This window comes from Ornithodoros turicata, chromosome 1 (assembly GCF_037126465.1).
Source record: "Ornithodoros turicata isolate Travis chromosome 1, ASM3712646v1, whole genome shotgun sequence".
Classification (NCBI taxonomy): domain Eukaryota; kingdom Metazoa; phylum Arthropoda; class Arachnida; order Ixodida; family Argasidae; genus Ornithodoros; species Ornithodoros turicata.
This window is the reverse complement of record NC_088201.1, coordinates 160,393,555-160,418,690: the sequence shown is the minus strand read 5'-3', so window position 1 is coordinate 160,418,690 and position 25,136 is coordinate 160,393,555. Positions and strand designations below refer to the sequence as shown.

Sequence of the window (25,136 nt, the reverse complement as noted above, 5' to 3'; positions counted from 1 at the left end):
CTTCACTGTACTTTCAATTATGTTGCAACTTCGTTCTCCTTACACCAGTACAGGTACGTGCTAAGTGCCCACGGTTCTTCCTTTTTGACATGTCCTGTATATTACCTGATAGGAACAGGTACTCCAATTTCGTACTAGCTCACCTCTGCCTTGACTCACAATCCACCCGTAAATGCACACCAGTGAATGAAGGATGAACGCAACATGGGCATACTACCATCACAAAATTCTGATGTAATTAAGAGTGTTGTTATCAGCATCATTACAAATGATTCTAATACGTATGAATCTGTCACTCGAAAGCCCACAGGAAAGAGTGCCTAGATGCTGTTACAATGCAAGACACCACGGCACTCATTTACATTTCGAAAGATTGAAACTTCCTTCCTTCACACCATCACCAGGAGAATATGTGGCGCCTCAAGCATACTAGTTTTACTGCATAACCGGCCCAAAATGCGTGTGACATATGTTACGCCATCTTATTTAGTTTGTTTCAGGAAAGCAGTTCTTCAATGCAATACGTGAAGAAAACTAATTGTCGTACAGATATGTGGCTGGAACGTGGCTAACCCTGCTTAAATGCATGAAAAACATGTCATTGTAAGAGAAGAAACCATTGCTTCAGGAATATTGTGGTTGTGTGTGCGGAATTTTTCCTTTCTTCTAAAGAGGAGTTTTGCACTACATCTACCTCTGTTTCTTTTTGTAACCCTGCCCCCTCCCACTTTTTTTTTTTTTTGTAGTGCGCCGTTTTGGGTACATAAGGTTCAATAAAGTGTAATGAAATAACTATATGCCCTTCATGTGTGCCAACATAGATGTGTTTGCCCAAAATCTGAAACTGTTGTTGCTGTTGGGTGCTGTTAACTTGCAAACCATCCCCCCTTCCCCATACGTCACCTATTAATTTCCAGAATACACCACCTGAAGACATCGCATGTTCATCACTGGCTATTGAAGTTGGGTGGTCAGCCATGCAAAAACATATATGTTATTTTTCTGCATATTAAGCAATGTCCTACATTTCTGCTCCCAGACTTTGTCCTTGATGATGCAGTACATCGCGTTCACTACACGAATACACTGTCTGGTTGTGTAGCTTTGTGCTGACACAGCTGAATGAATATGTAAGCTTTTGCAAGGTTACAACTGCCAAAGTGTCTCAAAAGATAACAGAAAATGTGGAAGAAATATATAAAATCCTGTATTTCCATTTGTCTGTATTTCCATTTTGTATTTGTCCATTGTACATTTGCTCCACCATTGAAACACCATTATTGAGATAAATAACACTTTGAGATATTTGATCCTATCTAACAGCAAAGAGAAGATTGTTTGCATTTTGTGTATGTGGTCTCAATAAACAACAAACTCTGAATGGCTCGGATCTATTGTAATGACACTCAAGTGTGCCCTTTCATTTTTGCAGATATGACGTCTGTGCTGTCAAATGCGCTCAATATATGACCGTAGGACAAGTGTGTACATTCCCATTATATTAAGTTCCAGCAAGTGACAGTCACAGCACAGCCAGTCTTTGTTAGCTGAACAGAATAAATCAGTTCAGTGCTTGATGATTTGTACAAGAATGTTATATGCAGAGATACGCAGATAAAGGAGGTCACAATTAACCATAGCACCGCACTGATAGAACGACAGGAGGTCACGACACTGGCAACTTCCACACAACTCACAGGCAGGGGCACCCTGGGTAACATAACGAAAACAGCGCTAACACACACACACACACAGGACCCGGATGCAGACAGGACTGCACAGTTCGTTTTCCGTCGTGCGCTCGAGCAAACGCAGCCAGCGAAGCGATGCTTTACCGCGTTGCAGATTTGTGACACCTTGTAGAGTACCACGTCAATTTCTTGAAACTATAACACTATAAAAGTTATGCGTGTGGGAGTCCGATGCAGGATATGGCCACCCTTGCATCAATGTTATTGCTGTTTACTTACAGGCAGCCTACTGTGATGATGCGCCTACACACACGCTGCGCACATGACACCAGACTTGAAAGCGTGAAAACACGCTGCTGACATGCCCAGCGTTCCAAAGGCTATCTTGATCGTTGCAATTCACCACACAGGCTGCACAACAAACGATAACCAAGCGATGGTCCACGGAGGTGCAGTTATTATTCACAACCACAATCGACCACCGAACACTGACAAAAGTACAACGATCGCCTCCACGAGATACGTGCCCCTGCCTCTTCAATAACATGGCAAACGCGCTCTTTGTACATTGTTTTAGCGATCATATTAACAAACACAAAAGCAGGCTTAACCGCCAGCTACAAACACATCATCCCGCAACCACCTGTAGCGCCGTCTTAACTTTTCTTTATCAACCTCATAACAACACAGAAACAAAAAAAAAAAAAAACGGGAGCTTCTTCTTTGCGGCTTTTCCGTCGTCTGCTAATTTCTCCCTCCCCTCAACCACCTCCTGACACTGTGAATAATCCGCATACGTTGTGGTCAAAGGGCTGCAGAGCAGGAGAGATCACGTGATCAACTCAAACCAGACGTCACTAAACCAGTGGCTAAGTGAGACTGGTGAATACGGGCATATGTGTCTATGGTCGAGACTAAAAGAGTTAATATCTGAGTTAGCTTTTAAAATAAGCGTTAACGTTCATCAAAAAGATGGAATATTCCTTTAACGGTTCTATTCTTTTCACAACACAATCCTCGCAATGTCGGGATAAATATGGTTTTAATTAGGGAAATGGGTAGAACATATGTAAGTAACAGGAAGAATGCATTGTCAAGGCGATCCGATATTTCCGGCCCAATCAAAAGAACGCCAGGTGGACGAAATTATTCGAAGTCCCGGCCTGCGGCACGTGCAGCATCTCCTCACTCAAAGGGGCTGACACACCTTACGTGTTAATCTACTCGGATCGCGACCGCCCTTTCTCAGAATAGCTCGCGAACAAAGTACACCTTTGAAAGCTTAACGGAGGGAGGAGGAACAAAAAGGCAGTCAGGCTTGACTATAGCGTACACTGTTAGAATAAAATGCATGTATTATAATTGTAGATGGGTAGAAATCCAGCGAACCGGTAGAGATGTAGGAAGGGAGTTGCCTCAGGACAGAAGAGCGGCTTCTGTCCTGAGGCAACTCCCTTCCTATGTATTATAAATGGGGGTTTACGTCGCGAGACAGCCGAGAGAAAAGGGATAGAAGCAGGGCTCGAAACCGCTATTTTGGGGGGTTCGGTTCAAGTTCCGGTTCAACGTTATCGGTGCGGCTCGGGTTCGGGTTCAGCACAACCAAAATAACGGTTTGGAACGATATTAATTGGTTCGAACCGGTTTACGTCTGCTATGCTAATCAGTGTACCACTACCGCTCTGCACCATGCTCTGGACCACATGCCAACCTCTTTCCCGTGTCGCTAGTTGTCCGCGTTACTTGTGGATGTCACTGTGAACTATTAAAATTTAAAGAGCGATATTACACGGTAGGTTAAAGGTAGGTAATGTAAAATTTAAGCCGCCTTCACACTGCGACGCTGAATAAAAGGAAGCAGCGGAGGCAACAATGCAAGGTGTAGCCGTTGTGTAGTATATATACAGGGTGTTTCAAAAAACGTGTCATTCGGACTTTATAAAAAAAACGGCGCGACGGAAAAATACGGGGTAAACGGCATTTGTGTGGCAACTGAACTTGCCACCTTGAAAAAATATTTTCATTTGATTTTAATCAAAAGAAATTGAATTTCTTTAATTGAACTCAAAAATTTCCCAAGTCAACCTAACGTTTTTTTTACAGAATTAGAGAGCCCATAGCGAACTTAGTCAGAACCACCCAGAAATCCGTTCGATATTGCAAAGGGAACTGTCCCAAAAAGGTCCAGAAGTTGAGGCTTCAGAGTTTGGGATATTCAACAGCGCACCAAATTAGTCGCAAAGATGCGCGGAGGGCAGGACGTGCTCCTGCCCCCATGAAGCTAGAACAGTTTATCACCGGACCAGCGTGCAGCACAAGACGCGCAGATAACAAGGCGGGTGACATTCCACCATACGTTGATAAGCGGCAAACAAAAAGGATTCCGCCTCTTATTTCCCGCCCTCCCAAGCAGCAAAGTGTACTGAAAGTCGGGTGCAATAGGGGTGGACGGGTAGGTGGAAGGCCTTGAACAGACTCGTGAAACTAAGGAACATCGATAAGACACATACCGTCCACCCCTATTGCACTCGACTTTCAGTACATTGTGCTGCTGGGGCTGTTTTTTTTTTCGACCTTCTATCTTTCATGGGGGCAGGAGCATGTCCTCCTCTCCACTAATCCTTGAGTCTGATTTGGTGCGCCGTTGGATACCCGAAACTTTGAAGCCTCAATTTCGGGACTTTTTTTGGGCAGTTCCATTTGCAATATCGAGAGGATTTCTTGGTGGATCTGACTAAGTTCGCTACGGGCTCTCTAATTCTATAAAAAAACGTTAGGTTGACTTGGGAAATTTTAGAGTTCAACTAAAGAAATTCAATTTATTTTAATTAAAATCAAATGAAAATATTTTTGCAAAATGGCAAATTCAGTTGCTACACAAGTGCCTTTTACCCCGTATTTTTCCGTCGCCCCGTTTTTTTTATAAAGTCCGAATGACACGTTTTTTGAAACACCCTGTATATATAATACACGCCGGAATTACCCAAGCAGCACAATGTACTGAGAGTCGAGTGCAATAGGGGTGGACGGGTAGGTGGAAGACCTTGAACAGGCTCTTGAAACTAAGGAACATTGACAAGACACATATCGTCCACCCCTATTGCATTCGACTTTCACTACATTGTGCTGCTTGGGCAAAGGCGAACCACGGCGGGACGTGGATATTTCAAGGCTGTACGTCCACTCCAAAATGGCGCCACCCGACTTGTGACGTAATGACGTTCCTTGAAACAGAAATATCCCAATGGCCAAACTTTCCTAATAAACGGCTCTGGATCGAACATTGGGTTGCACCACCAAGTGTGCCAAGCTGTCAGAGAACATGGAATCTAATGTTCAATGAGGAGTTGCTCGCGCGCATGTTCAATGGCAGTTAATTTCAATGATTGATTGATTGATTGATTTGTAAAAGAAAAAATGGTGATGTTAGTCTCAAGCCACTCGGGACTGGCTACTCCAGCACGCGCTACTCAGAAAAGAAAGGGAAACTACACAAATCTATACACTTTGAAACGGAATCATCATTGCAGACTGCCCATAGACTGCAAAGGAAACATAGAAACACGCATCACGGTGTGCTCACAACCACGAGGCATAGGCAAGGTGGCGCCACCCGCGATATTCATGGCTACCCTATTGCGTTTTTTTCTCTCTTTTCAGCTTCGACACAATAGTCTTTGCCTCTCAGGTCAGCCACGAGTGGGGATACTCCCACGATAGGGTTAAAAAAGTAACAGCTGAAGCTTGTCTGTTCACGCGAAACTACACAGCTGCCTCTCCTCATGGCGTCTTTTGTGTGCTTTATCCATCCAGTAAAACGCAACCTGTCGGAACCCAACAAAATCACCGCTTGTTCTGGTCACATGTGATAGGCAATATCCTTTCTCGATCACCCCAAGCCCCAAATACCCCAAACTTCGGGAGACATCCGTAAAATTTTGCGAGATTACGCAAGGTTTCTTCAAAGAGCATAAAAATACATGGCAGTGGTGGTGTCACCCCCCCCCCCCCCTGTGGAACCCGACACACAGCTAGGCGCAATCAGCTAGAAGAGCTTCAGATTATGTTATTCAAATGCATATCAAAAATGGTTCTAGACCACACAACTCCACGGAATTTTAAAATGCTTATATTTTTAGATCCAATATATGACGTGCTTCCACTTGCACGAAATATTTGTCTTTCAAACTCTTTCACTAATTCTAAAATCCTGTGGTTCCGAATCCCGACAAAGAGCTACACCCCACACGTACTTTAACCCACATGCAGATAGCAATTAGTACAAACCCGTTTCATTCGAATCACCGTCCAATGCAAAGTTTAGAGAGTGTAAGAACAGTATTCTGTGAAGAAGGAATAGCGTGAAAAATAAAACATCTATGAACTCACTTTAGTATAAACGTAGATGGTATCTCCCCACAGGTGAACGCCACAGCTCGGTCTCGAGGTTAACATATACTGTCCTCTGCCCCCTCATACATTTCATTGCTATCTGCGACCACGATAGGAAACAGGTATTTGCTCATGTAGTGTCTGACCCGTACTTATCCTGCAACCCAACCTATTTTCTTACCGCGATATCTCTTGGCAGCACTCCATAGTTCTTTTCGCAGAAACATTGCGGTAAAGCTTCAATGCCTTCGATAAGAAATATATGTATATATATATATATATATATATATATATAAAAGCACAGAAAATGTAAAGAAGGGATTCAGAAGCCTTGAGGGAGAGTTAAAGAATTTATTACAACTAATTACGGGAGAGAACTAAGGTTTATTTACATGTTACAGGGGTCGACGTTTCGGCCACAGCGTCGCCTTCCACAGGACTAATGGGGCTTGTAGTGCGTAATCGCTTATAGAAGGGCGGGAAGTGTTACGGGAGAGGAGGAATCCGCACGTGGAACAGGTGCTGGTCTTGGGGGTTTTTCCAGGAGCTTTGTCCTTGGTCGTCACTGGGGAGTAGGGATGAGGTAAAAGGAAGAGGCGGCAGAAAAAACGGAAGTGGGTCGATGTGCTCAAATCTGATCATGAGCTCAGGCTGCGGACTGTGGACAATATGCCCGGGTCTTCGTTTATTATGCATTGGAATTTATGGATTAAATAAGACTCACGTTGTTGTCTGCTACGGTTGGATGTGAAACTTGACTGTAAAATGAATACAGTTATGTGATTGAAGGAATGGCCGGGTTCGCGAAAGTGGCGGGAGACGGGGAGATTTGGTTTCTTTGTCACATCTGATTTATCTCTCCCTAGCACTTACCTCTCCCGTAACACTTCCCGCGCTTCTATAAGTGATTACCCACTACAATCCCCCTTAGTCCTGTGGAAGGCGACGCTGTCGCCGAAACGTCAACCCCTGTAACTTGTAAATAGACCTTAGTTCTCTCCCGTAATTAGTTGTAATAAAGTTTTTAACTCTCCCTCAAGGCTTCTGAATCCCTTCTTTACATTTTCTGTGGTTATATACTTATGTGTCCATCCGTACCCCCCTGAATAATCAGCATATCTCTCAACGATTGCCACCGACCGAAGAGGACCAAGGAAGCCCGTGCGAAAGTATCTTTTTTTTTTCTCCAATCATAGCTGTAGTTGGCGATTCGCAAACCAAACACTTGTATTCCCATTTTGACCCTACACTCTAAACCTGGTACCTTGTAGTAAAGGGTAAAAATGTCAAAAATTTTACCCTCTATTTCAGAAGTTACCTTGTAAGCTATGGTCAATACCCTCTATAAACGTTACACAGATCACCTATAATTAGAGGTTACTGTCTCCTAACCGCCACACCGACATAAAAGTTACAGTTTCGCCAGGCATGGCTGTCTCTAAGACGCTCGCCTCTTCACAGACGCTACAGAACAAATGGTGCTCAAAATGACCTCTCATCTGTGCAGAACGCATACTGTCATTCGGAACATATATAGTAGCTTCATCTAAGGGCTTCCAGTGACGAAGAGTGAGTTATCACTACATGTACAGATTCACATGCACAACAAATGAAAGAAACAAATAATTGCAACTGGAGCATATGTATTATTTAATTGGCAAACCTGGAACTACAGCTGAGGCAAGAGCGCGAGGACGTCACGATACCAACACTTCAGCTGTGGTGAACGACATTCAGTTTCAAAGAGGTATACTCTTTGCAGTCCTCACGTTGTTGCAACTTCCTCTCCAGTACGCCGAAAACATTTCTATTCCTTTCTGATATGTCAGAATGACACATCAGCGACCGGCTATGGTTTATCAGAAGCACACGAAGAAGTCAAACAGAAGGATGACAAAGGACTAAGCAAATAACGGACGTAAGACACACACGTACACACTGTGTTGAACCGTTGAACCGTGTTAGAGAGACTGACTGTGCTGTGATTAGTGTTCCTAGATTGTCCAGCAAAAACGTAACCACGTAAACTTTGTAGTGAACATACCGTAGAAATACCCTGATAAAGTTCCGTCACTTGACCCTTTTGCATTCTTCACAATTCAGAACACGATCCGCAGTTCGCACAGACGCAGAGACATAATAACGTAACGCACTGATCCGACACTCTCGAACTGAATGATTGAATGTGCGGCTTGAACGAGAACACAGTGACTTTTGAGCAGTACCTTTTATACAGGTTACCTTGCAAAGAAACAAGAAAAACAAACGAAGGAAATTCAAACGCGGAATTCGTTTAGAAGTTACAACGTTCCTATAAAGGGTACATTTATAAGTTACGACGATTGGATTTCCGTTGAACACGTAACCTCTATTGCTCCTCCAGTGTCACGTTACAAGTCGTGTTTAACCTCTAAATAGAGGTATCGAACGTGTAACCTCTACGATATTTGGAAATCTACGTCTATATAAATGTTACACATTGCTAAAAGTTACAATAAAGGGTACCGAGTTAAGAGTGTAGGTCCAGGACAGCGCCGATGTGTGTAACCCTAAGCGGTGGCCAGATCTCGGACTTTGTGGCGGAGATCGACCTGTTGCCGGCCAGCGTGCAAATTGTCGTTCTTGATTGTGGGACGAACGACATGCCGCATTCTGACCCACAGCAGACCCTCCTTCGTTACGAGGCCCTTGTCCACCACATCCAATCAAGAGGCGGAATAGAACAGGTGATCTGTAGCCTTGTTCTCCCGAGATCACACAATCCCAGACGCAATTCTTTTGACAGACGGATGGAGTTTCTCTGCAACGGCAGAGCGTACGCGTTCAACAAGCTGCTAAGAGACCTTTGTCGCCGCAGCGATGACCTCTTCTATTTGGACCATGCCTTCGAGCGACAGCCCCCCACCCTGGTCCTGGCTGCCGATGGTCTCCACCCCAGCTTCGCTGAAGTGGGGATGATGACCCGCCGTCTTCAGTGTCGTCTCGCAGTGTCCCTGAGACGCCTCCCAAACCGTCGTCCGGGACCAACAGTCCCGGATCCCAACTGGCCAACACTACAAGAAGCAGCGACAGTTCGGACGAAACCTACAGCGCAACGAGGGAACGGAATTCGGAGGGATTGACTGACCGGCGGTGAGTCTGCACCAATTGATACATCACAAGCTAGCACTCTCTCATTCTTCAAACCTAGAAAATTGTCAGATAAATTAGCAAGGTACGAATCTCACCTCGACGCCCTAGAAACCTATAAAGCAAGTGAAACCTTCCCCAAAGGCCTTGAAATTCGAGTCACTCCAACATTCCCCCTTAGCTCTAATGATCACACAACTTGGGAAAACGTGCTACGCGAGGCTAGTCTCCGTCTTACCGACATTCTCATTCCACATTACCGCGGTACTCTAACCACACTCTCTGAAGAACTTGAAGCTACTGGTGCTGAAACTCCGCTTTCCCACCACCACAAAAAAGAGTTAGATGATTTTGTTCGAAGGAGGCAAACAGAGCTCGCTGTAACAAAACAGAAGATGGCGCGGGATAATGTCAAAGCGACCCCTGATCCAGAATCATCTGTCACCTCGGTGACCCCAACGTCCATTGGTCGAAGCGATGGTACATCCTCTGAATCTAACACAAAGAACGTCGTTAACCTATCCTGTGTCAGTCTCACTGATGACGAACTCTCTCTTCTTAGTCGAGGATTATCCGTCTGCCCCAATAACGTTCCGTATAACGAATATCAACTGCACCTAGACCTTGATAACTTTGCCCGTCGACTGCGTCACAAAGAATATTTCCACGGCAAACCCAGCACAACAAGAAGTGCGTTTGGAGCCCCATCCGATTTCACCGCTGATTCTAATCGCGACAAAGCCTTAAATATGTATGTCAAAGCCGTCAAAAGGGATGTCGTACAGGGATATGAAAATGCTAGAGGGCGAAAAAGGAAGTCAAACCTCAGTAGAGCCGAAGAAAATAGCCTCTTTGAATGAAAACAACGTAACGACATTGTCATCAAAAGAGCCGACAAAGGAGGAGCAATAGTAGTTATGGACAAAGAATTTTACCTCACAGAAGGCATTCGACAACTTAGCTGCGAAACATTCTACAGGGCCATGGATAGCGACCCCACCGCTGATATTCACAGCAAAATTACTAAAACACTAAGGAAACTTAAATCAGAAAAGAAACTTGATGACACCCTGCTCGACTACCTTTCCCCACGAGACCCGAAACCCGGTAGGTTTTACATGCTTCAAAAAATTCATAAACCAGGAAATCCCGGACACCCCATAATATCATCCAATGGCACAGCAACGGAAAAGATTTCCACCTTCGTCGATTTCCTCCTAAAGGATATCCCTCCCAAATTACCATCGTACATTAAGGATACTAACCACTTCCTTCAAATAATTTCCGATACCAAGGTCCCCGCGGCTTCTCTGTTAGTTACATTGGACGTCACCTCGCTGTTCACTAACTTTCCACACGATGATGGCACCCGTGCAGTAATAGACGTTTTTAACAAATTGTCCGATAACCCGCCTCACTCCTTCCCGCCCGCCCGCCTTCTCCTTTGTGTGAATAAACATATACCCCCCCCCCCGCCTCACTCAGCTCTCCTAGAAACTCTGATCTCGCTGATACTTACGTGCAACAATATTGAATTCGACAACAAGCATTATCTCCAAATTAGTGGTACAGCTATGGGAACAAAAATGGCCCCCAACTATGCTAATACGTTCATGGGCTATCTTGAAGAACGCTTCCTAGAAATACGTTTGCTCAAACCCCTTGTCTACAAACGCTACCTCGATGACATATTCATGTTGTGGCCCCATTCTGAGGAAAGCCTTTTGTCGTTCATACATAATTTTAATAACGTCCACCCGACTATAAAATTTACCCACACTTATTCTAAAGAGGCCATAAACTTTCTGGACGTTCGTGTTAAGATTTGTAACAACTCCATAGAAACAAACTTGTACCGTAAACCAACAGACTCCCAGCAGTACCTGTCATTCAACAGTTGTCATCCACGACATACTAAATTAGCCACCCCTTACAGTCATGCCATACGCTACAGAAGAATCGGATCCCGCGATGACGAATTAGATGCTAACCTTGACAGCCTTGAAGAAACTTTAGTTAATCGACAATTCCCGCCAGACCTAGTGAAAAATGCACTCAGTAAAGCCCGCCATATGAACCGCACGGATCTCCTGAAAAAATCAAAGCACCCTAAAGCTGGGGAATGTGTCAACCTCACTCTAACCTTTAACGCTAATATACCTGACCTTAAAAACATCTTACAACGGCACCAGCCCCTTCTATCCCAGTCGGAACGTCTGAAGGAAATATTCCCTACACCGCCCCGTATTAGATACCGTCGTGCGCAGAACATTCAGGATCACTTGGTACAGGCTAAGATTAACAAACCGGAACATACAGTCAAAGGCTGCCACCCTTGCATGTGACGTAGATGTCAAATTTGTAACCTGATGCAGACGTGGATACAGTACACAGTACAAATTGTAATTTCCATATAAAGATAAGTGGCAACCACGACTGCAACCCCTCTAACGTCGTATATTTATTACAGTGCAATTTTTGTAAGGCACAGCACATTGGCCAAACTAAAACAAGTTTCAGAATTCGATTCAACAATCATAAATCAGATGTGACAAAGAAACCAAATCTCCTGGTCTCCCGCCACTTTCGCGAACCCGGCCATTCCTTCAATGACATAACTGTATTCATTTTACAGTCAAGTTTCACATCCAACCGTAGCAGACAACAACGTGAGTCTTATTTAATCCATAAATTCCAATGCATAATAAACGAAGACCCGGGCATATTGTCCACAGTCCGCAGCCTGAGCTCATGATCAGATTTGAGCACTTCGACCCACTTCCGTTCTTTCTGCCGCCTCTTCCTTGTACCTTTACAGATCCCCACTCCCCAGTGACGACCAAGGACAAAGCACCTGGAAAAGCCCCCAAGACCAGCACCTGTTCCACGTGCGGATTCCTCCTCTCTCGTAACACTTCCCGCCCATCTATAAGCGATTACCCACTACAATCCCCCTTAGTCCTGTGGAAGGCGACGCTGTCGCCGAAACGTCGACCCCTGTAACATGTAAATAAAGCTTAGTTCTCTCCCGTAATTAGTTGTAATACATTTTTTAACTCTCCCTCAAGGCTTCTGAATCCCTTCTTTACATTTTCTGGGCTTATATACTTACGTGCCCATCCGTACCCCCTTGAATCATCAGCATATATATATATATATATATATATACGCTACAAAATGGAGGTTCGAACGACCAGGATGTTGTATATAGATAGGGGAAAAAAGACACCAGAGACTGAAGTAGGGAGTGGGGGAAAGTTATTTATTAAGCTGGCATTTAAACTATCTATCTACAATCTATCTATCTATGTACAATCCGTGTACATGGTCTTTTAAAAGGTTACAAAAGTGTCGTCACAGCCGGTACAATTCCACTGCCAGACAGTCGTCAGTGAGTCATGTCCTGGAAGGTTCCGAAAGGTTCCTGAGTCATCGGCCGGGGAGATTACGTGTCAAAACCTTGGAGTTCCAGAAAGGTCTGGGGTCGCACTGGTTGAAAACCTGTTGTCCGGGGTGTTTTTAGCGTCATTGTGTCCAGCTGTAAAGAAAAGAAGAAAAGAGGCAGCGGCCACTCCCAGGACACACAGAAAAAAAGTTATCCGGATATGCTTCTTAGGCGGCAACCGCATGGAGCAACTTTTGCCAACTGAATCGGGCCAACGGAGCGCCAACTCAGCGTGAACGGAACGGTATCGAAGCTTGCAACCGCATGGAGCAGAATGTCCACGTTGAGGTTGTCATGGTGAAGCGTCCGCCTAGCGTTTACCACCGCTTGTTGCACGCGATGTAGCAATGCTTATTGTAGTAAACTGCTGTACGCATTGTTTAGTAACATAAATGATATTTTAGCGGTTCTTGAAAAAGTACGGTGCTAATAACATCTAGAAATCAGTGTTTACAAGAAATTTTGAGATACGAAGATAATGTTGGCTAATGAGTGCTTCTAGCAATGCTCACTAAAGAAATATAAGACTACATTTTTATTACCGTTATCTGCTCACACATTTCCGATTTGGCATGTGCCACAAATACCATTTTGATGTTTCATTTAGTCACCTTCGCTTTGCACACAACTTGCCACCTCCTGGCAAAGGATATATTTTAAGTTGATGTCCTTATACTGAACAAGTTTAATGTTCCAAAGGGGTGGCCTCTTTGAAACCTGCGATATCCACGTCGAAGTCCGCGCGTGTCCTTCTAGGAGGCAGGGCGTAGAGGGCAAAGCCCCCCCCCCCCACCCACCCCAAAAAAGCGGTCACAGGCATGATTACAGGTGACTTTGTCACGTGCTTGTGGCATTTCCTGTGAAGCGTGTTTTCATTGGCGCACACGGTTCCGTCGGGTGGTGTCACTTCCTCTCCTCAGACTAAATATCTACCCTTGGCAGAAACCGGCTCATCGGTCCGTCGTCTATTGTTCGCTTAGTAGGTCACTGTTCCTTTCAAGTTCTGCTGTTATTCAGTTGGCAAAAGTGCTCCATGCGGTTGCCGCCTTACAGTTGATAGCACTCCTTTATCCCCATTTATTAGAGATCAGAATTTGTAGATCAAGTACGATTCGCGTTGCTCTCTGCAGCTATTGGATGTGAAATTTGACTCTAAAATAAAAAGTGCGACGTTACTAATGGAATGACCGGGTCGACTAAAATGGCGGGAAACCGGGAGGCTACCTTTTTTCGAAACATCTGATCGGTGGTTATTGAATCGAATCCTAAATGAATTTTTACTTTGACCTACATATTGTGCGGAGCATGTTGTATATTGAATTATGTAAATAATGTTATTGGAGTTACAGTCAAAGTCGCCATTGATTTTAAGGGAGAAGTCGGAGTTTGTACTCTTGACCGTTGCCGTGCTTTGCATGGATTTGCATATTTGGCATCGTTTACCATTGCATGGATGGCATCCCGCCGTGGGTGTTAATGGTTTGGGAACTTTGGAGTTGACTAGTCTATCTTGAAGGTTGCAGGCACGTCTGTAGGTAACTCGTGGCTCCTCGGCAAATATTTGTCGTGTCCGTTCAGATTGCAGAAGGATGCTATGGTGGCGGTGGAGGATACTGTTAATATTACCCGCGCCTGCACCAAAGGTGAGAACAAGGTTTGCGCGGTCGCCCTTGGGTTCGTCGTGGCGTTTACCGAATAAGTTCCTCCGGTCTGTTTGTCGTGCTTTGGACAGGGCGTCTTTTACTAGACCGGGTGGAAAATTACGATTAAGGAAGGTCTGCTCTAATTCCGCGAGGTTTTTGTTTAGAACATCGTCGTCCGAGCAGATCCTCCTGTATCGGAGTGCCTGGCTATAAGGAATGGCAAGTTTAGTATGGCGCGGGTGGCAGCTGTTAAAGGAAAGGTACTGCTGAGCATCAGTTGGCTTTCGGTACAGGTCAGTGGAGAAACCCTTCTCGGTTAAGGTTACTTTTACATGTAGGAAATTAACAGTCGTTGCCGAGAAGGAGTGGGTGAACTTGATGGCGGGGTGTACCAGGCTGAAATCGCTAATGAATCCTGTGAGATCTTCCTCGGAATGTGGCCAAACCATGAATCTGTCGTCCAGGAAGCGTTTGTATAGACTAGGTTTTTTGTCGCGCACGGCTAGAAATTTTTCCTCTAGTGCACCCATGAAAATATTTGCGTACGTTGGTGCCATCTTAGTTCCCATAGCTGTGCCGTTTATTTGTAGATAGTGGCGGCCGTCAAATTCGAAGTTATTATTTTTGAGGATCAAGTTGAGTAGCGTTGGTGATACAGATGGGGCAACCGCGCGATCGGAGTACTTCAGATACGCTGCCTCCGCTGCTAGCACGCCGTCCTCATGTGGGATGTTAGTGTAAAGGGAGGTCACGTCAAGCGTTACAAGCAAGCTTGCATTGGGTGGTTCACATTTGCTAAGTATTTCGAGGAAATGGTTGGTGTCCTTAATATATGAGGGTAATCGGGGAGGTATATCTTTAAGGAGGTGGTCAACAAAGTGGCGGTGCCGATTCAGGAAACTATAGGTCGCCCTGGGTTTCCTGGTTTATGGATTTTCGGTAGCATGTAGAACCTGCCCGGTTTAGGGTTGTGCGGGGCTAGAAATTCATATAGGCAGGAGTCGATTATTTCACGCGCTTTTAGGGATTTTAGGGTTTGGGTGATTTCGGCAGCTATCTTATTTGTTGGATCACTGTCAAACGGCTCATAGAACGTGTTACAGCCCAGTTGTCGGAAGCCCTCGTTAAGGTAACAAAGAGGACTACCCTAACGAGGGCTTCCGACAACTGGGCTGTAACACGTTCTATGAGCCGCTTGACAGTGATCCAACAAATAAGATAGCTGCCGAAATCACTCAAACCCTAAAATCCCTAAAAGCGCGTGAAATAATCGACTCCTGCCTATATGAATTTCTAGCCCCCCCCAACCCTAAACCAGGCAGGTTCTACATGCTACCGAAAATCCATAAACCAGGAAACCCAGGGCGACCTATAGTTTCCTCAATCGGCACCACCACGGAGAAAATTTCTAGCTTCGTTGACCACCTCCTTAAAGATATACCTCCCAGATTACCCTCATATATTAAGGACACCAACCATTTCCTCGAAATACTTAGCACATGTGAACCACCCAATGCAAGGTTGCTTGTAACGCTTGACGTGACCTCCCTTTACACTAACATCCCACATGAGGACGGCGTGCTAGCAGCGGAGGCAGCGTATCTGAAGTACTCCGATCGCGCGGTTGCCCCATCTGTATCACCAACGCTACTCAACTTGATCCTCAAAAATAATAACTTCGAATTTGACGGCCGCCACTATCTACAAATAAACGGCACAGCTATGGGAACTAAGATGGCACCAACGTACGCAAATATTTTCATGGGTGCACTAGAGGAAAAATTTCTAGCCGTGCGCGACAAAAAACCTAGTCTATACAAACGCTTCCTGGACGACAGATTCATGGTTTGGCCACATTCCGAGGAAGATCTCACAGGATTCATTAGCGATTTCAGCCTGGTACACCCCGCCATCAAGTTCACCCACTCCTTCTCGGCAACGACTGTTAATTTCCTACATGTAAAAGTAACCTTAACCGAGAAGGGTTTCTCCACTGACCTGTACCGAAAGCCAACTGATGCTCAGCAGTACCTTTCCTTTAACAGCTGCCACCCGCGCCATACTAAACTTGCCATTCCTTATAGCCAGGCACTCCGATACAGGAGGATCTGCTCGGACGACGATGTTCTAAACAAAAACCTCGCGGAATTAGAGCAGACCTTCGTTAATCGTAATTTTCCACCCAGTCTAGTAAAATACGCCCTGTCGAAAGCACGACAAACAGACCGGAGGAACTTATTCGGTAAACGCAACGACGAACCCAAGGGCGACCGCGCAAACCTTGTTCTCACCTTTGGTGCAGGCGCGGGTAATATTAACAGTATCCTCCACCGCCACCATAGCATCCTTCTGCAATCTGAACGGACACGACAAATATTTGCCGAGGAGCCACGAGTTACCTACAGACGTGACCGCAACCTTCAAGATAGACTAGTCAACTCCAAAGTTCCGAAACCATTAACACCCACGGCGGGATGCCATCCATGCAATGGTAAAAGATGCCAAATATGCAAATCCATGCAAAGCACGGCAACGGTCAAGAGTACAAACTCCGACTTCTCCCTTAAAATCAATGGCGACTTTGACTGTAACTCCAGTAACATTATTTACATCATTCAATGTACGACATGCTCCACACAATATGTAGGTCAAAGTAAAAATTCATTTAGGATTCGATTCAATAACCACCGATCAGATGTTTCGAAAAAAGGTAGCCTCCCGGTTTCCCGCCATTTTAGTCGACCCGGTCATTCCATTAGTAACGTCGCACTTTTTATTTTAGAGTCAAATTTCACATCCAATAGCTGCAGAGAGCAACGCGAATCGTACTTGATCTACAAATTCTGATCTCTAATAAATGGGGATAAAGGAGTGCTATCAACTGTAAGGCGGCAACCGCATGGAGCACTTTTGCCAACTGAATAACAGCAGAACTTGAAAGGAACGGTGACCTACTAAGCGAACAATAGACGACGGACCGATGAGCCGGTTTCTGCCAAGGGTAGATATTTAGTCTGAGGAGAGGAAGTGACACCACCCGACGGAACCGTGTGCGCCAATGTAAACACGCTTCACAGGAAATGCCACAAGCACGTGACAAAGTCACCTGTAATCATGCCTGTGACCGCTTTTTTTTTTGGGGGGGGGGGGTTGCCCTCTACGCCCTGCCTCCTAGAAGGACACGCGCGGACTTCGACGTGGATATCGCAGGTTTCGAGGAGGCCACCCCTTTGGAACATTAAACTTGTTCAGTATAAGGACATCAACTTAAAATATATCCTTTGCCAGGAGGTGGCAAGGTGTGTGCAAAGCGAAGGTGACTAAATGAAACATCAAAATGGTATTTGTGGCACATGCCAAATCGGAAATGTGTGAGCAGATAACGGTAATAAAAATGCAGTCTTATATTTCTTTAGTGAGCATTGCTAGAAGCACTCATTAGCCAACATTCTCTTCGTATCTCAAAATTTCTTGTAAACACTGATTTCTAGATGTTATTAGCACCGTACTTTTTCAAGAACCGCTAAAATATCATTTATGTTACTAAACAATGCGTACAGCAGTTTACTACAATAAGCATTGCTACATCGCGTGCAACAAGCGGTGGTAAACGCTAGGCGGACGCTTCACCATGACAACCTCAACGTGGACATTCTGCTCCATGCGGTTGCAAGCTTCGATACCGTTCCGTTCACGCTGAGTTGGCGCTTCGTTGGCCCGATTCAGTTGGCAAAAGTTCGATTTTTGTTTCGATCAGATGTTTCGAAAAAAGGTAGCCTCCCGGTTTCCCGCCATTTTAGTCGACCCGGTCATTCCATTAGTAACGTCGCAGTTTTTATTCTAGAGTCAAATTTCACATCCGATCGCTGCAGAGAGCAACGCGAATCGTACTTGATCTACAAATTCTAATCTCTAATAAATGGGGATAAAGGTGCTATCACTGTAAGAAGCATATCCGGATAACTTTTTTTCTGTGTGTCCTCGGAGTGGCCGCTGCCTCTTTTCTTCCTTTCTTTACAGCTGGACACAATGACGCTAAAAACACCTCGGACAACAGGTTTTCAACGAGCGCGACCCCAGACCTTTCTGGAAGTCCAAGGTTTTGAGACGTAATCTCCCCGGCCGATGACTGAGGAACCTTTCGGAACCTTCCAGAACATAACTCACTGACGACTGCCTCGCAGTGTAATTGTACCGGCTGTGACGACACTTTTGTCACCTTTTAAAATACCTTGTACATAGATTTTCGTCTTAGTCCCGAAGAAGGCGGAGCTTCCGCCGAAACGTAGAGTTCCCCAGGCCCTTAGTTTAAATGCCAGCTTAATAAATAACTTTCCCCCACCCCCTACTTCAGTCTCTGGTGTCTTTTCCCCCTATCTATCAAATGGGAGACAGAAGACGAAAGTAGGGGAAGTAACAAAAAAGGGGTTTATGAAAACTTAAAAATTATAAAAGTTAGGGAGGATGTCTACGTTCCTGCGGAAGCTCCGCCTTCTTCGGGACAAAAGAGCTAAATGTGGCCACGAGGCTGATAAGGGGCTTGAGAATGACGTGGTCGGTTGGGGGAAATTCCCGCCACCTGGCGGTTGTCAATTGGGGAAATTCCAGAGCGCTTTTGTGTCAGGTCCAGGAGTGGGGTCATCGTCCTTGTGGGTCAGTGGGGATTTTGATCTGGCTGAAACGAGAAAAGGCAACAGTGTCAAATCTAGGTTGTTAAACTTCTTATTGTTGACAGCATGCCAGGGTCCTCGTTAATGGCCGATCGGAATTTGTAAGTTAGGTAAGATTCCCGTTGTTCCCGGGAGCGGTCGGAGATAAAGTTTGACTGGAGAATAAAAACTGAGGCTTCGTTGATTGAATGTTCTGGTTGTTTGAAATGGCGAGAGACTGGAAGATTAGGTTTCTTGGTAACATCCGATCGGTGATTGTTGAATCTAATTCGGAAAGAAGTTTTTGTCTGACCCACGTATTGGGTCCGGCATGTGTTGCATTGGATTACATAGATAACGTTGCATGAGTAACAGTCTACGTCTGCGTTGATCTTGACGGTAAAGTTGGAATTCGTACTTCTGACCGTTTGTGCGGTCTGCATTAACTTGCAAATCTGGCATCTCCTGCCATTACATGGATGACAGCCCGCCGGAGGGCTAGTGGGTTCGCCTACTTTGGAGCGGACCAAGCTATCTTGTAAGTTACGTGTACGTCTGTAAGCGACTCGTGGTGGATTAGGAAATATGTTTTTCGTGCGTTCTGACTGGAGAAGGATACTGTGGTGGCGGCTAAGTATGTTGTTAATGTTTGGGATATTTCCGGCGAATGTTACAGTTAAGTTCACAGCATTACTTTCTGATTTGTTTTGTCTTTTCTCGAGTAAGCTTAGACGGTTTGCCTTGCGAGCTCTGTTGAGAGCATCTTGAACTAGATCGGGTGGATACTGACGACAGACAAAGGTTTGTTGCAGCTGTTCTAAATTTCTGTCCAGATCGTCGTCATTCGAGCAGATTCTCCGATACCGAAGAGCTTGACTGTAGGGAATGGCCAGTTTCGTGTGGCGAGGATGACAACTATGGAATGACAAGCACTGCTGAGAGTCTGTGGGTTTACGAAACAGATCAGACGTTAAAACTCCATTGGTTAGCTTAATTTGAACATCAAGAAAGCTAACAGTGACGGGAGAATACGTGTGAGTGAAGTTAATAGAAGTATGGAACTCATTCAAATCGCTTATAAATTCCAATAGGCTGTCTTCCGAATGTGGCCAGATCATAAATATGTCATCAAGGTAGCGCTTGTATAAAGTGGGTTTGTCCTCACTCGTGCTCAAGAATGCTTCTTCTAGTGAACCCATGAATAGATGTGCATAGTTTGGTGCCATTTTAGTGCCCATAGCGGTGCCGTTGACCTGTAAGTAGTGGCCATCGTTAAATTCAAAGTTGTTGTTCTTTAGGATCAGTTCTAGTAGAGTAGATACGACAGATGGATCACAAGAAGAATCAGAGTACTTGTAAAAAACTTTCTCGGCTTTTTCCGATGGCATAGCTGCAGCCGAGGCGGCTTTTTCCAAGTATTTTCCAAGCGGGTAACATTCGCCGGAAATATCCCAAACATTAACAACATACTTAGCCGCCACCACAGTATCCTTCTCCAGTCAGAACGCACGAAAAACATATTTCCTAATCCACCACGTGTCGCTTACAGACGTACACGTAACTTACAAGGTAGCTTGTTCCGCTCCAAAGTAGGCGAACCCACTAGTCCTCCGGCGGGCTGTCATCCATGTAATGGCAGGAGATGCCAGATTTGCAAGTTAATGCAGACTGCACAAACGGTCAGAAGTACGAATTCCAACTTTACCGTCAAGATCAACGCAGACGTAGACTGTTACTCATGCAACGTTATCTATGTAATCCAATGCAACACATGCCGGGCCCAATACGTGGGTCAGACAAAAACTTCTTTCCGAATTAGATTCAACAATCACCGATCGGATGTTACCAAGAAACCTAATCTTCCAGTCTCTCGCCATTTCAAACAACCAGAACATTCAATCAACGAAGCCTCAGTTTTTATTCTCCAGACAAACTTTATCTCCGACCGCTCCCGGGAACAACGGGAATCTTACCTAACTTACGTATTCCGATCGCCCATTAACGAGGACCCTGGCATGCTGTCAACAATAAGAAGTTTAACAACCTAGATAAGACCCTGTTGCCTTTTCTCGTTTCAGCCAGATCAAAATCCCCACTGACCCACAAGGACGATGACCCCACTCCTGGACCTGACACAAAAGCGCTCTGGAATTTCCCCAATTGACAACCGCCAGGTGGCGGGAATTCCCCCAACCGACCACGTCATTCTCAAGCCCCTTATCAGCCTCATGGCCACATTTAGCTCTTTTGTTGCTCTTTTGTATATATATATATATATATATATATCGCGCAGGTTGCGCCCACGCCTGTAGGTTACCCGCGGTGGCTGAGGGAAAATTTGTCCCATGCGCTCTGATTGGAGAAGGATACTATGATGACGGTTTAATATATTGTTAACGCTTGGAATATTGCTGCTAAATGTTAAGATGAGGTTTACGGAACCATTATCTAACACGCGTTTGTGGTTTTCGAACAGGGATTTGCGATCTGCTTTGCGGGCTTTGTTTAGAGCGTCGTCAACTAAGCTAGGTGGAAATTGACGACCGATGAATGTTGACCTAAGTTGAGCTAGATTTCTGTCCAAGTCATCGTCAGTGGAACAGATTCGCCTGTATCGAAGTGCTTGGCTGTAAGGGATGGCAAGTTTAGTATGACGCGGGTGACAACTGTTAAATGCTAGATACTGTTGAGAGTCCGTAGGTTTACGGAACAGGTTTGTGGACAAGGCCCCGTTGGTTAACTTTACTTGGACATCGAGAAAGGTAACAGTTAAAGGGGAATAAGAATGGGTGAACTTGATGGCCGGATGTGCTTTGTTAAAGTCACTGATAAATGTGATTAGGTCATCTTCTGAGTGTGGCCACACCATGAAGATGTCGTCGAGGAACCGCTTGTAAAGCGTGGGCTTCTTCAGGCGCTTAGACAGAAATTCTTCCTCTAGAGCTCCCATAAATATATTTGCATAGTTAGGTGCCATTTTTGTACCCATAGCCGTGCCATGAACTTGCAAGTAGTGCTTACCGTCAAATTCGAAGTTGTTATTTTTCAGAATAAGATTGAGAAATGTGCATAGGACACAAGGATCGTATGAGGTATCAGAATATTTTGAAAATGCCCTTTCAGCTGCAGCAATGCCATCCTCGTGGGGGATGTTAGTATATAGAGAGGAAACGTCTAGCGTGACTAGCAAACTGGAAGAAGGAGGCTGACATTCACTTAGAACTTTAAGAAAGTGATTGGAGTCCTTAATGTAGGATGGTAGTTTAGGAGGTATATCTTTAAGAAGGTGGTCAACAAAGCTTGAAATGTTCTCGGTAGCTGTACCGTTGCATGAAACTATTGGGCGCCCTGGATTTCCAGGTTTATGGATTTTAGGGAGCATATAAAACCTGCCCGCTGCGGGGTCTTTGGGGAGTAGATAATCGAATAGGGTGGAATCTGTCTTTTTACTTGCTTTTAGATCTTTTAGACTGCGGATAATATAAGCCGTAATTTCCTCTGTAGGGTCAGCCTCGAGGAGTTTGTAGAACGATGCGCACGATAATTGCCGGATACCTTCGTTAATGTAGTTTTCTTTGTCCATTACTACGATTGCACCACCTTTAACAGCTTTTTTAATGACTATGTCACTGCGGTCCCGAAGTTCAGAAAGGCTGCGCTGCTCAGCCGGTGTTAGAGTTGGCTTCGATTTGCTGTTGTATGATTTATTGTAAGCGTTAATGATATCTTTTTGAACTGCACGGATGTACATGTCCAGAGCCTTTTCACGGTTAGCCTCTGGCGTAAAGTTGGAAAGCGGTTTAAATGGGTTGGAATCTGACTTAGGTTTGTCATGAAAGTATTCCTTCAGGCGTAGACGGCGGGCGAAATTATCTAAGTCCAGATAAAGTTGGTATTCATCTAGCTTGTTGTTAGTGGGGCAGAATGAGAGGCCACGGCTGAGTAGTGAGATTTCCGAATCGGTAAGTTCGTGGGACGATAAATTAACGACGTTATGGGACTTCTGAGGTAGCATCTCTGCAGATGAGGCTGCTGGGATGGGACCTGTTTTTCTAGCAAGCAGATGATGATTTTGCGATGGAGTATTAGTTGTACCTGCATTACTTATATGACCACAGTCCTGAGGTGACACACTGGGTTCAAGCGTAGCTGGAGTATTAACGTTGTCCCTGACTAGCTTCCTCCGCTTAGCATTGCGAATTGCCTCTTCCCTTTCTTTTGCGTATTGTGCTAATTCTAACTGGTGGTTGTCTGTTAAGACAGATTTACCATCGATAGTTTTCACCTGCTGGGATGATTGGGCTATGGCGTCCTCACAATGGGATATAAGCACTTTGATTATCGCGGCCGAAGCATTGTTGAGGATCTCGTTCCACTTATTCTGATGTGCAGATTTTAGGGGAAAGGTGGGTTTAAGGTTAATGGCGGAAGGCATTTAAGGTTAATGGCAGAGGAAATTACGGCTCATATTATCCGCAGTCTAAAAGATCTAAAAGCAAGTAAAAAGATAGATTCCACCCTATACGATTATCTACTCCCCAAAGACCCCGCAGCGGGCAGGTTCTATATGCTCCCTAAAATTCATAAACCTGGAAATCCAGGGCGCCCAATAGTTTCATGCAACGGTACAGCTACCGAGAACATTTCAAGCTTTGTTGACCACCTTCTTAAAGATATACCTCCTAAACTACCATCCTACATTAAGGACACCAATCACTTTCTTCAAGTTTTAAGTGAATGTCAGCCTCCTTCTTCCAGTTTGCTAGTCACGCTAGACGTTTCCTCGCTATATACTAACATCCCCCACGAAGATGGCATTGCTGCAGCCGAAAGGGCATTTTCAAAATATTCTGATACCGCATACGATCCTTGTGTCCTATGCACATTTCTCAATCTTATTCTGAAAAATAACAACTTCGAATTTGACGGTAAGCACTACTTGCAAGTTCATGGCACGGCTATGGGTACAAAAATGGCACCTAACTATGCAAATATTTTTATGGGAGCTCTAGAGGAGGAATTTCTGTGTAAGCGCCTAAAGAAGCCCACGCTTTACAAGCGGTTCCTCGACGACATCTTCATGGTGTGGCCACACTCAGAAGATGACCTAATCACATTTATCATCGACTTTAACAAAGCACATCCGGCCATCAAGTTCACGCATTCTTATTCCCCTCTAACTGTTAACTTTCTCGATGTCCAAGTAAAGTTAACCAACGGGGTCTTGTCCACAAACCTGTTCCGTAAACCTACGGACTCTCAACAGTATCTAGCATTTAAGAGTTGTCACCCGCGTCATACTAAGCTTGCCATCCCTTACAGCCAAGCACTTCGATACAGGCGCATCTGTTCCAGTGACGATGACTTGGACAGAAATCTAGCTCAACTTAGGGAAACATTCATCGGTCGTCAATTTGCACCTAGCCTAGTTGACGACGCTCTAAACAATGCCTGCAAAGCAGATCGCAAAGCCCTGTTCCAAGACCACAAACGCGTGTTAGATAATGGTTTCGTCAACCTCATCTTAATATTTAGCAGCAATATTCCAAGCGTTAACAATATACTAAACCGTCACCATAGTATCCTTCTCCAATCGGAGCGCATGGGACAAATTTTTCCTCAGCCACCGTGGGTAACCTACAAGCGCTCGCGCAACCTGCACGATAATCTAGTTAGCTCCAAGGTTAGCAAAGCAGCGCATCCAGGGAACGGCTGTCACCCATGCGATGGTCGCAGGTGTCAAATATGCAAATTAATGCAAAGCACCCAAGTGCTTAAAAGTACTAATTCCAATTTCTCCGTCAAAATTAATGGTGACTTCGACTGTAATTCATCTAATGTCATTTATGCCATTCAGTGCGGCATGTGCCAAGGACAATACGTTGGTCAGACTAAAACATCATTTCGGATCAGGTTCAACAACCACTGATCTGACGTTACAAAAAAGCCAAACCTCCCGGTCTCTCGCCATTTCAAGCAACCAGGAAAATCACTTTTTCCTCTCCAGTCAAATTTTAGCTCAGATCGGTGCAGGGAACAACGCGAATCTTATCTCATTTACAAATTCCAATCAACCATTAACGAAGATCTGGGAGCACTTTCAACGGTAAGAAATCTGGCCGCCTAGATGAGCTACACTTTCTTCCTTTTCGTTTCCTTTCTGTTTTGTTTCTTTCCTTCTGTTTTT

General features: G+C 44.9%; 1 protein-coding gene across 2 annotated transcripts in view; it reads right to left on the bottom strand.

Moving 5' to 3' along the window:
- The window catches only part of LOC135372054 (adventurous-gliding motility protein Z-like), a 66,205-nt gene that overhangs the window by 36,838 nt on the left and 4,231 nt on the right, over window positions 1–25,136 (bottom strand). The window contains exon 1 of one of the 2 annotated variants that reach the window (XM_064605777.1): window positions 6,081–6,223. The exons of the other annotated variant lie outside the window; for it this stretch is intronic. The gene's annotated coding sequence lies outside the window, so the exon portion shown is untranslated. Of the gene's footprint in view, window positions 1–6,080; window positions 6,224–25,136 lie in introns of those variants that run through there. 2 annotated transcript variants of the gene reach the window in all.